The sequence below is a fragment of the Lytechinus pictus genome, chromosome 11, assembly GCF_037042905.1.
Source record: "Lytechinus pictus isolate F3 Inbred chromosome 11, Lp3.0, whole genome shotgun sequence".
NCBI classification, from domain to species: Eukaryota; Metazoa; Echinodermata; class Echinoidea; order Temnopleuroida; family Toxopneustidae; genus Lytechinus; species Lytechinus pictus.
The window spans coordinates 5,277,862-5,287,673 of NC_087255.1; the positions used below are offsets into that span (position 1 = coordinate 5,277,862).

The 9,812-nt window shown below is 42.2% G+C and overlaps 1 pseudogene; it reads right to left on the bottom strand.

The window, feature by feature from the left end:
- Positions 1 to 4,042: 4,042 nt before the first annotated feature.
- On the bottom strand, positions 4,043 to 4,694 carry LOC135155954 (uncharacterized; annotated as a pseudogene).
- Positions 4,695 to 9,812: the final 5,118 nt, after the last annotated feature.

A 9,812-nucleotide genomic window follows, 5' to 3' on the forward strand; every position in this document is an offset into this window, starting at 1 on the left:
TTCTGCTACCGCTACCACGTCAAGAAACCTTGCTTGCTTTTCCTCTGGAAAAAAAAACGGGGGTGGGTTTAAGCACCAATCTTTTATAAAAAAAAGAGGTCATGGACGGAAATCTTGGACTTGTTGTTTATTGTAGTATTGTACTAGCCTCTTGACACTTGCCCCTTTACAGCTACTCCATGTATACTCCAGCAGATTGCTGTCATCCACAGGAGATATGTGTTCTAACATGCATGTTGTTGGGAGAATGTTAGATATGGTTACTTGAGATTAACTTTAGATGGACCCAGAAGACCTGCCAACCAGTACGTTTTAGCCGTATTTAGTACGTTTTTGCAACCAAAATACGGCAGTACGTTTTTTCTTTTAAAAATACGTTTTTTGTAAAAAAAAAAAAAAAATGTCTCTATTTCATAAAACATACACAAATATGATTATAAGATCAATGTAATTTCAGGTTACTTGTTTTTTTTTTCAATCATTTTGTAAAAACCAGGGTGAGATATACCCAAGTTTCAATTGTTTTTTTTTTTTCATCTGCAAGAGCAGTGCGCATTTTAGCTTGCATGCAGTTTGAGCGCCGTAATGGGCGAGTGCGCCAAGCATTTTGTTATGAAATACACTTTTTTGGGGGAAAATACAAAATATTTATCTCACACGGTAAAAATACTGATTTTTTTTGTCAAAATACTGATTTTGGGGGATAAGAATAGTGAAAATGCAAAATACAACTTGGCAGCTCTGACCCAGAGATCTCCTTCAATGGATGCAGTAGTTCTGCTAGTTGTTCTGTTGTGTATTTATTTCCATATAAAACAATGAAATAAATACATGATGAAATTTTTTTTTTAAATGGTCAAATAAAATATGGAGGATGGCCCATTTCAGCGGTATTAACAGAATACCACTGTTCTTCCATGGGGTTCTTCTGCCATTGATACTTCCCGATCTGACAGATCAAAGAAATTGACAGGAAATCCTGTAAGGGTTTTTCATTATAGTATTGGGCAAGCTTCTCTGACTCTTGCCTCTTTACCGCTACTGTATTTACGTGAGTATCCAGCAGATTGCCATCATCCACATCAAATTTATGTTCTAACACACATGTCGTTGGGAGAATGTTAGATATATGGTATACTTGAGATTCACTTGAGATGGACTTAGTGATCTCCTTTAATAACTGCTCTAGTTCTACAAGTTGTTCTGCTACTGATACTTTCCGATCTGAGAGATCAAGTTTTTTCTTTGTTGTGATCAACAAATTAGACGTAGATGGTTGTTGCTTCAAAATTTCTTCCTACGGGAGGATCAGATGAGGGAGCATCATGGGGGGCGCCTAGAGAGTATCTGCGTCTATATTCATCTTACCTGACCAGAGACTGATACTCGCCTATAACTGGTCGCATCTAGTTTAGCAGCGGTGAGAACATAAGTCGAGGAGTTATTATTGGTCAGCACATGGGTCGCATTACCAAAGAGAAAGTCATGGAATTTCTCAGTCACAGCTCATTTCAAAGCTAAGAATTCTAATTTATGGGCTGGGAAATTCCTCTCACTCTTGTTCAGTGGTCGACTTCCATAAGCTGGCCCCCTCTCCCTACCTTCCTCCTCTAATTGGTATAGAGCTGCCCCCAAACCGGTGGTACTTGCATCTGTATGCAATATGAGGGGCATTGAGAAGTCTGCATATTGCAGGACAGGTGAACTAACCAATCTACTCTTAACTTCTAAGAATGTCTCTTCAAGCCTTCTGGTCCATTTCCATAGAGGAAGCGGGGAATGAGATTTGGACTTTGCTTTAACTTTAGACGTCTTGGTGCCACCTGACAGTTCAAGCCTGGGGTGTACTCTCTTAAGAGAGGTTAGGGATGAATTTCCTGCAGTAACTAGATAGTGCCAAGAAAGATCAAATTTCCTTTAACGTTCCTAGGAGTGAGCAAGACTTTGAGAGCTTGTGTTTTCTTTGGATCCGTAGCTATGCCTCCAGAAGACATAATATGACCTGGGGCCTGTTTCACTAAGCGATAAGATGCGTCTTAAGCATCCATAAGTCCGGTTATAGGACTTAGTGTAAGATGCATCTTAGCGGGAGTCTCACAAAGACCACTAAGACGCATACCGTACTTAGTACCCATTTAACTAAGTTGCATACAGAGCGTAGCCTACGTCTCATCGAGACGAGACGTAGGAACTGTTCCTAGTGTAATGTCATGTGATAAATTTCGCGCCAAATTTGAAAGTTTTTCGAATTCTCGTTGATGGCCGACCTCCAAATATTGTACATAAATAAAGAGTGACTCAAATACTTTGGATTTAATTGGCCCTGGCAAGAATTATAGAATAGTCGATTTGACCAGTAATGCATCACCTGTCCCAATCTCTGGCAGGTGCTAAAACATGGTAAAATGAGAAGAGAAACCTTGTAGACATCTAGGTATTGTTTGTTGAATACAATTTGTCAGTGTTTTATATCCATATTTCTTTTTGTTAAATATTTATATTTCTCTACTACTTTTATATTATAGTATTTCCTAAAACTGTTCAAATTAACCCCAATCTCCTCTATTAAGCATCACACTTACCTGTCCTTGGGGCTTTATATGCTTTGGCTTTTGAAGCCATGTCTCGCCATTTCTTTCTTAATGTATGCCATTCTCTTTCTTGGCCACCAGCTGCTCTTAGAGAATGCGTTGCTCTTTTCCAGGTTCTATGCATGGAAATAATGTGGAAGTAGACAAATTATAAATTTAGGATTGGTTGCACCAAGGGTCTACATGGGTTGCAAAAATAACATGGCTGTTGCCGTGTCACGATTTAAGCTTTTGGGCGTTTTGGATTTATTTGTAACTGATCGTTATGATAAGAGGGCGCATGACAAAAGTTTGCAGGATAAGGAGGGATGTGTCACGTTGTTGCTAGTGTTGATTTTTTACCAAGGATGTAGATGCCTAGCACTGGTATGGAAAAAAAAGTTTCAATTGGATAACTTTACTTTTTTTAAATACCTGAATATTGTAGCCTTGGATTTTGCAGTAGGCGCTATGTGGTGGCAAAGTTTAAGTGTCAGGTTTTCTAATTTCTGGGACACTCTGAACACTTGCCCAAAAAAAAACACTCAATGCGAGGTGGGTTGCACTGAATAGCTGGAAGACAGTGCCTGTAGTCTTTGAACTCACCACCAGTCACAGACTCCAGTGAACATGATTTCACATTTAGGTTTGGCTTCCTTCTCTAAAAAAATGCTATGGCACCACATCTGTTGATTGATATAAGTGGCCCATAAGAGAAATATTTTTAAATTGTTATACCCCCCCCCCCTACAATTGCCCCATCGTCACAACTCCCTATGGTCTGACTGAAGTAGTATGGGGCTCAAAAATACCTTTCTTTCAACTTTTCTTCTTTGCTGCTCCCCTTTCCTCCAGTTCCAAACAGTTCATGTTTCCTAGTGGCCACAAACTGCAGGAGCGCTTCGACTTCGACCCTTTGGAAGTCCTTGCTTCTTTTTCTAGGCGTTTCCTAAATTTTTTTGAGGAAAATGCATATTATTATTTATTTTTATGAATTGCCCAACATCATGTCATTGCCTGTCTGTACAGTAAATATTTTTAAATTGTTATACCCCCCCCCCCTACAATTGCCCCATCGTCACAACTCCCTATGGTCTGACTGAAGTAGTATGGGGCTCAAAAAAGTGACAAGCATAGTGCTGTTAATAAATTATGTGTTGATGAACTATGGTTGAGGATAGTCATTCTATAGCTATCATATTGCATGGCTATCATATGATGGAGGGTAGGGGGGGGCATTGCATCTCAATTTCTTGGTTATCTTACCCTCAAGATGCGACTGACGTGGGTGCTACCTGGCCACCTGGCGAAGACATTCGGTATTTTGTATGTGTGGTTGGAAATCAACTGAACGTTGAGTGATTTGCGACCCTTCCTGTTGACGTAGAGGTATTCGTCCTCACCTGATGGAGCCCCCAAAAGATTCACGTGAGGTTGAGGTCATTATCACTACACAGTTTGAACAAGTAGTCTTAATCTTTCTTTTCCCCGAATTCTCCCGTCTGTCTGTTGAGGAATGGTTTTGCTCGCAGTCCGTATGCCCAGAAGAACCTGAACACTTTGTCAGTGACACAAAAGGAACCTCCTCTGTTATGCATTTCTATCCACACTACTGTGTATGGCAAAAAGGATGGGGCCATGGTCTGCTTGTCCTGGCTTGCCCTCTACGACTGCAAAATTTTAATGTACTCCTTTACTAGAGGGGATTTTGCGTGTCGATACCTCTTTAGGAGTTCGTAAGGGACAAACCCAGACACATATCACAGCACCTGCAGTTCACCCAATTCAACACAAGGATTGGCTTCCTCCTCATTTGACTATTGGCTTCCAACAAAGGAAACCGTCTCTTTAAGAACCTTTTCCAACGGGAACTGGTTACAGAAGATTTCCAACAATTCGCCCCACCGGATCTAAAAGGAGCCTATACAAGAACTCTCTCCAAAAGTCCCTGTGCTTCTCTTCCGGTCAAAGTATGTGGAACCTCTTGAATGTTTCCTCCTGTAAAGTGGTACCAACAGGGGTCTTGTCAACTGCAGCAACAAGATCTAATATCATGTTCAATATACATGTGCACATATCTTCCAGTAAATTCAATTCAATTTCTTGAATATCTTACCCTCAAGATGCGACTGTCGTGGATGCTTCCTGGCCACCTGGCGACGACATTCAGTAGTTTGTAGGTGTGATCACAAATCAACTGAACGTTGAGTGATTTACGACCCTTCCTGTTGAAGTAAAGGTATTCGTCCTCACCTGATGGAGCCCCCAAAAGATTCTTGTGAGGTTGAGGTCATTATCACTACACAGTGTTCCTCAATTCCAAGGCGCACCCCATGTAAACCACAAAACCAGAAATAGACAAATGGATCCCGAGATTAACTTGCAATCACTGAAAGAGTTCCCCTCCCTTGGAACTGCCAAGAATGCTCCAACCATCCAGCTGGTGGAAGATAAGTCTGTCAGAGGCACCTGCACGTATGGGTACCCCCCGAGACCAGTACCCTCGTCAGCAAACACCCAAGTTGGGCCTGAGAAAATACTTAGCAACCAACCTCAGCAAACAGTGCGCATTGAGCATCCTGCTGCAGTGCAACACCAGTTTCAAACGTCCCAATACCCATCAAAGCCAGTGCAGCCAAGGGATCCAATAACGAATGCCTCTTCTTCAGCTGCTCCAAGAATTACTCCTACTTCCAAGCAGGTTTTTCATGCGGGTCGGGCCTCGACAGGCACTCACTTAGCACTGCTGGAAGCAGCTCATCACTTTCTTTTGAGTACAGCACAACTCCTGTCCCTTCCAAATGTGACAAGCCATCCTCCATCTCTGCAAATACTAATCAGTCAACACCAACAAGTCATGAATCTTACTCAGTCAAGTCTCAATCTACTACTACCTCTACAGTCACACCCTCAATAGTAATGGGAACCTTCAATGTTAGAGGTTTCAAAAGCTCTGAGGACATACTATCTTACATCTTACCAAAAATTGACTTATTATGCATACAGGAGCACTGGCTCCAGGACCACAACCTTGACATCCTTCAGAAGGCAAGCTCTGAACATCATACTGTCAGTAAGTCTTCAGAAAGTTTGACAAACTTGAATATCATCAGTGGCGGCAGAGGAAAAGGAGGTGTAACAACTTACCTTCGTAAAAAGAACATTAAGGAGTACACTGAAGTGCCATGTCAGTCATCACGGATATTGGCTACCAAGATCATATTAAGTGATAACCCCAGAGCAAGACTGCTGCTTATAAATTGTTACCTCCCTTGTGGCACTGCCTCTTCTGACCAAGTAGAGTATCAAACCTGCCTTGCAGAGATAACACACCTAATGGATAACCACCAGGAAAATGGACTTCCAATAGTTATTGCAGGAGACTTTAATGTGGACCTAGTGCATAAGAACTCCAAGAAAACACTTGAATACATGAGGAGCTTCATGTTATCTTCTCACCTGTCAAGCATGACAGAGCAACATTGTACTCCAGGTCAGTTCACCTTCCAGACTGATGATGGAAAGAAAAGGTCAAGTATTGATGGTTTTCTGGTACAATCAGTTGATCTATCACAGTATAGTGACTTGTCCATAAGTGAGGACATACCTTTGAATACATCTGATCATTACCTGGTCACAATGATTTGGAGTCCAGTGATGCCCTTAGCACACCAGGTTCAGGTAAGATCCTCACTTCATACAGCCAATAAAGCAAAACCAACAGCAAGGATAAAAATCAAATGGGATGAGGTTTCCAGAAGTACTATTCGTGAGTGTTACACAGTGCCCATTGAACTTGTAGCGGTGGATATATTCACAAAAATAAATGTGAGTGAACTCCCTCCTTCAGAGGCAGAGTGGGCTCTCCTACTTCTCTCACAGAAAATGCTTGCTCAATCAAAAGAATTTCCATACAGTAAACCGAATCGCAAGAGTCGGGGGAAACCGGAATGGAACGCAAATGTTTCTAGCTCCTACCAAGAAGCAAAGCATGTCTGGAAGTCATGGAAAAAAGCTGGAAAACCTAAGGGAGTACGCCTGCACAATAGGTATCTTCATCATAAGAAAGAGTTCAGGAGGAATCTTCGACAGTCAAGGGCACAAGAACACAGGAAGCACTTGACAAATATAGAAGATGCTTCTCTGTCAAACTCCAAACTGTTTCATTATCTGATAAAGAAACAGAGATCTGGGAATGGCTCTAAACCCCAAACGGACACTCTGGAATACAAAGATAGAACATATCAGGGATCTCTCATATCAGATGGATGGAAGCAATACTTCACAGACCTGGCAATACCACTGGCGCCCAGTTATGACTGTGAAGAACCATCAAAGCCATCTGCTGAACTCAAGACCAACACCAGCTCTATTCTGGAAACAGCACTGATCACTTCTAAGGAACTTGACAATGCCATCTTTAGCCTTAAGAGGGGAAAAGCAAGTGGCCCAGATGATATCAGCCCTGAACACCTTCTCTACCTCGGAGAAACAGCCAGGCGGCTGATTGTCTTGATATACAACTCATTCCTGGCTGCTTCATACACCCCGCAGAGTCTAAAGGATGGCCTTGTTCTGCCCCTTCACAAGGGAAAAGGGAAGAATCCCCGTGATCCAAAGAACTATAGGGGTATCACCCTCACTTCAACACTCTGTAAACTGCTAGAACTTGTCCTTAAACCCCGTATTGAGAGTTCTCTGTTACAATGCGATATTCCTGATGAGCTCCAGTTTGGGTTTCAGAAAGGACATTCCTGTCTCCTTACCTCATGCTGCCTTGAGCTGGTCCTCGAACTCAACACTCTTAGCAGGAAGCCTACTTATGTTGCCCTCCTTGATGCAGAGAAGGCATTCGATAGAGTGTGGCATAAAGGACTCTTCCAGAAGTTAGAGGACACAAGCATCCATCCCCTCCACCGCAACATGATTATCTCCTTGTACAATGACCTGCGCAGTCAAGTGCTATGGGATGGTAAAGTCAGTGCGCCCTTTCCTATTCTTCAAGGAGTTAGACAAGGGGGTGTCCTTTCACCTCTCCTTTACATTACTTTCATCGATGGTCTCATCAAACTTCTTCGTGACAAGAACATTGGATGTAGCCTTCTGGGGCGATACTCTGGACTCCTTGTTCTGGCAGATGATGTGGCCCTTCTTAGCTCATCTCCGAGTGAACTCCAGTGCATGCTAGATCAGACTAGTAAATATGCAGAGGAATGGCGGTATAGAATTAATCCTTCCAAGAGCTGTATTGTCATATTCAATGAAGGGAAAACTGCTCCTCAGCATCCTGCCTGGCATCTCGGAGATATTGTGGTGCAGACAGCCTCTTTGCATCCTCACCTCGGTATCATAAAGTCCAGCATCAGGCGAGACCCAACTGAAGACATCATCGCAAAAGGGCTAAAGACATTCTATGCACTAACTGGATCTGGAGCTTATACTGGGGGTCTGCTTCCAAACCACAGTGCCATTCTCTGGAAGGTCTACTGCATTCCCAGAATGCTGTATGGAGCAGCGATCATGACCCTCACCAAAGGAATGAAGAGAAGGCTTGATCAAGCACAGCAACAGTTATTCAAGCAAATCCTGGGCATCCCCAAAACTGCTGCTGATGAATCGGTATATCTACTGACCGGCCTCATTCCACTGAGCACTCAAGTGGATCAAGAGAAGCTCCTTCTAATAGGGCAGCTGCTTAATCTACCCCATGAACGATTTGAATACCGGACGTTCCTGCATGCTCTCTCCAGTCAAACCTCCTCTATCAAAGCCTGGCAAGATACTCTTAGTAGATACAAGCTTCCAGACCTCCACTCTCTCATCCTGCACCCTGTACCATACAGTCAATGGAAAAAGCTTGTGAAGTCTGCTGTTAATAGTATGGTAGTCTGCAAAACATCAGAGGCAGTTCAATTAAAATCCACACTCTCTTTCTGGAGGAGCATCAGCATCCCCCCTCCAAATCATCTATATCCACGTAATAGCAGTTCCAACTTCCTGCGACAAGCTGTAATGATCAGATCCCAACTGCTGTGCCAAACTTACCCTGTGCAGGCAAGACTTCTAACTATTAAAAAGTCTAATACAGCCACGTGCCAGCTTTGTAACAAGGAAGATGAAGATGCAGATCATTTTGTTGGATCCTGTGACTATTTACTATCTCACAGGGAAGACCTTCTTACAAAACTAAAAAGAAGGCATATGCAAGATGAAATATTATGTCTATATGACCCCTTCAAGAACAACCATTATAGTAGAGTGGTACTTTTACCAAGCTCTCTTAATCTTCCTCCTTCAGTTTGCTGTCAGCTTGTAACAGATACTCTGCTATTTTTATATAAAATTCATATGAAACGTATCTCTTTCCTGTCCTCAATGAATTGATTATGTAAATTAACCTTCAAATGCAATGTACTGGATGGACGAATGGATTACGCCTTACTGCATCTTGGTGCTGATCTCCGAAAAAAGCGGAGGAAGAATAAGAAGAAGAAGAAGTTAGTCCAGATGCTGGCCCTTCGAGATTTTTTCCCCTCCACTCTCCGCGCACCCCTCTCCCGAATATGAGCCCATACTGTCACACATATGTAAACAGCCCATTGCTAAGCCCTCGTGCAAACTTCTCGGTAAATTTAGAAAAAGTTACGTGAAATGAGGTATACTGCAAAATATTAGGGAGCTTTGAAAATGTCACAGATTGTATGCCAAACTTAAAGGAGAAATATATTGAAAATCGTAAAAATGGAGAATCATATATCAAATTAAAGGAGAAAATAAGGAGAACACGATGATGTACATCATTTATCATGGAGACCGATGAAACTCAGTTAATTGATAGTTTAAAGTTCTCTCTCTGAATGCTTCAAGCACGCAGAATTACGTCCGCGAAATTGGGGATTTTTTATGACGTCACTTTCTGTACAAGAGGCGTGATTGGCTCTCCCACGTGAAGCTCCACTTGCATGTTGCGAGGGTACGTTTTCTCCACATTTGTCACTGAATACTTCGATCACGAAATGAAAGAAAACCCAGAATTTTATCTAGATTTGGATTTTCCGATTGATGATTTTGAAGATGAAGAGAATGATGATGAAGTGAACAACAAAGTGATGAAGTTGGAGGTAAATTGGGGGGAATTACGCCGATGAAGATAAGTCGGACAATTCAACTTGCAACACGATCACAATCACATGCCGATTCGCTACCAACTCATGTAGCTGCTACAAGTGCTAGCTACACCGC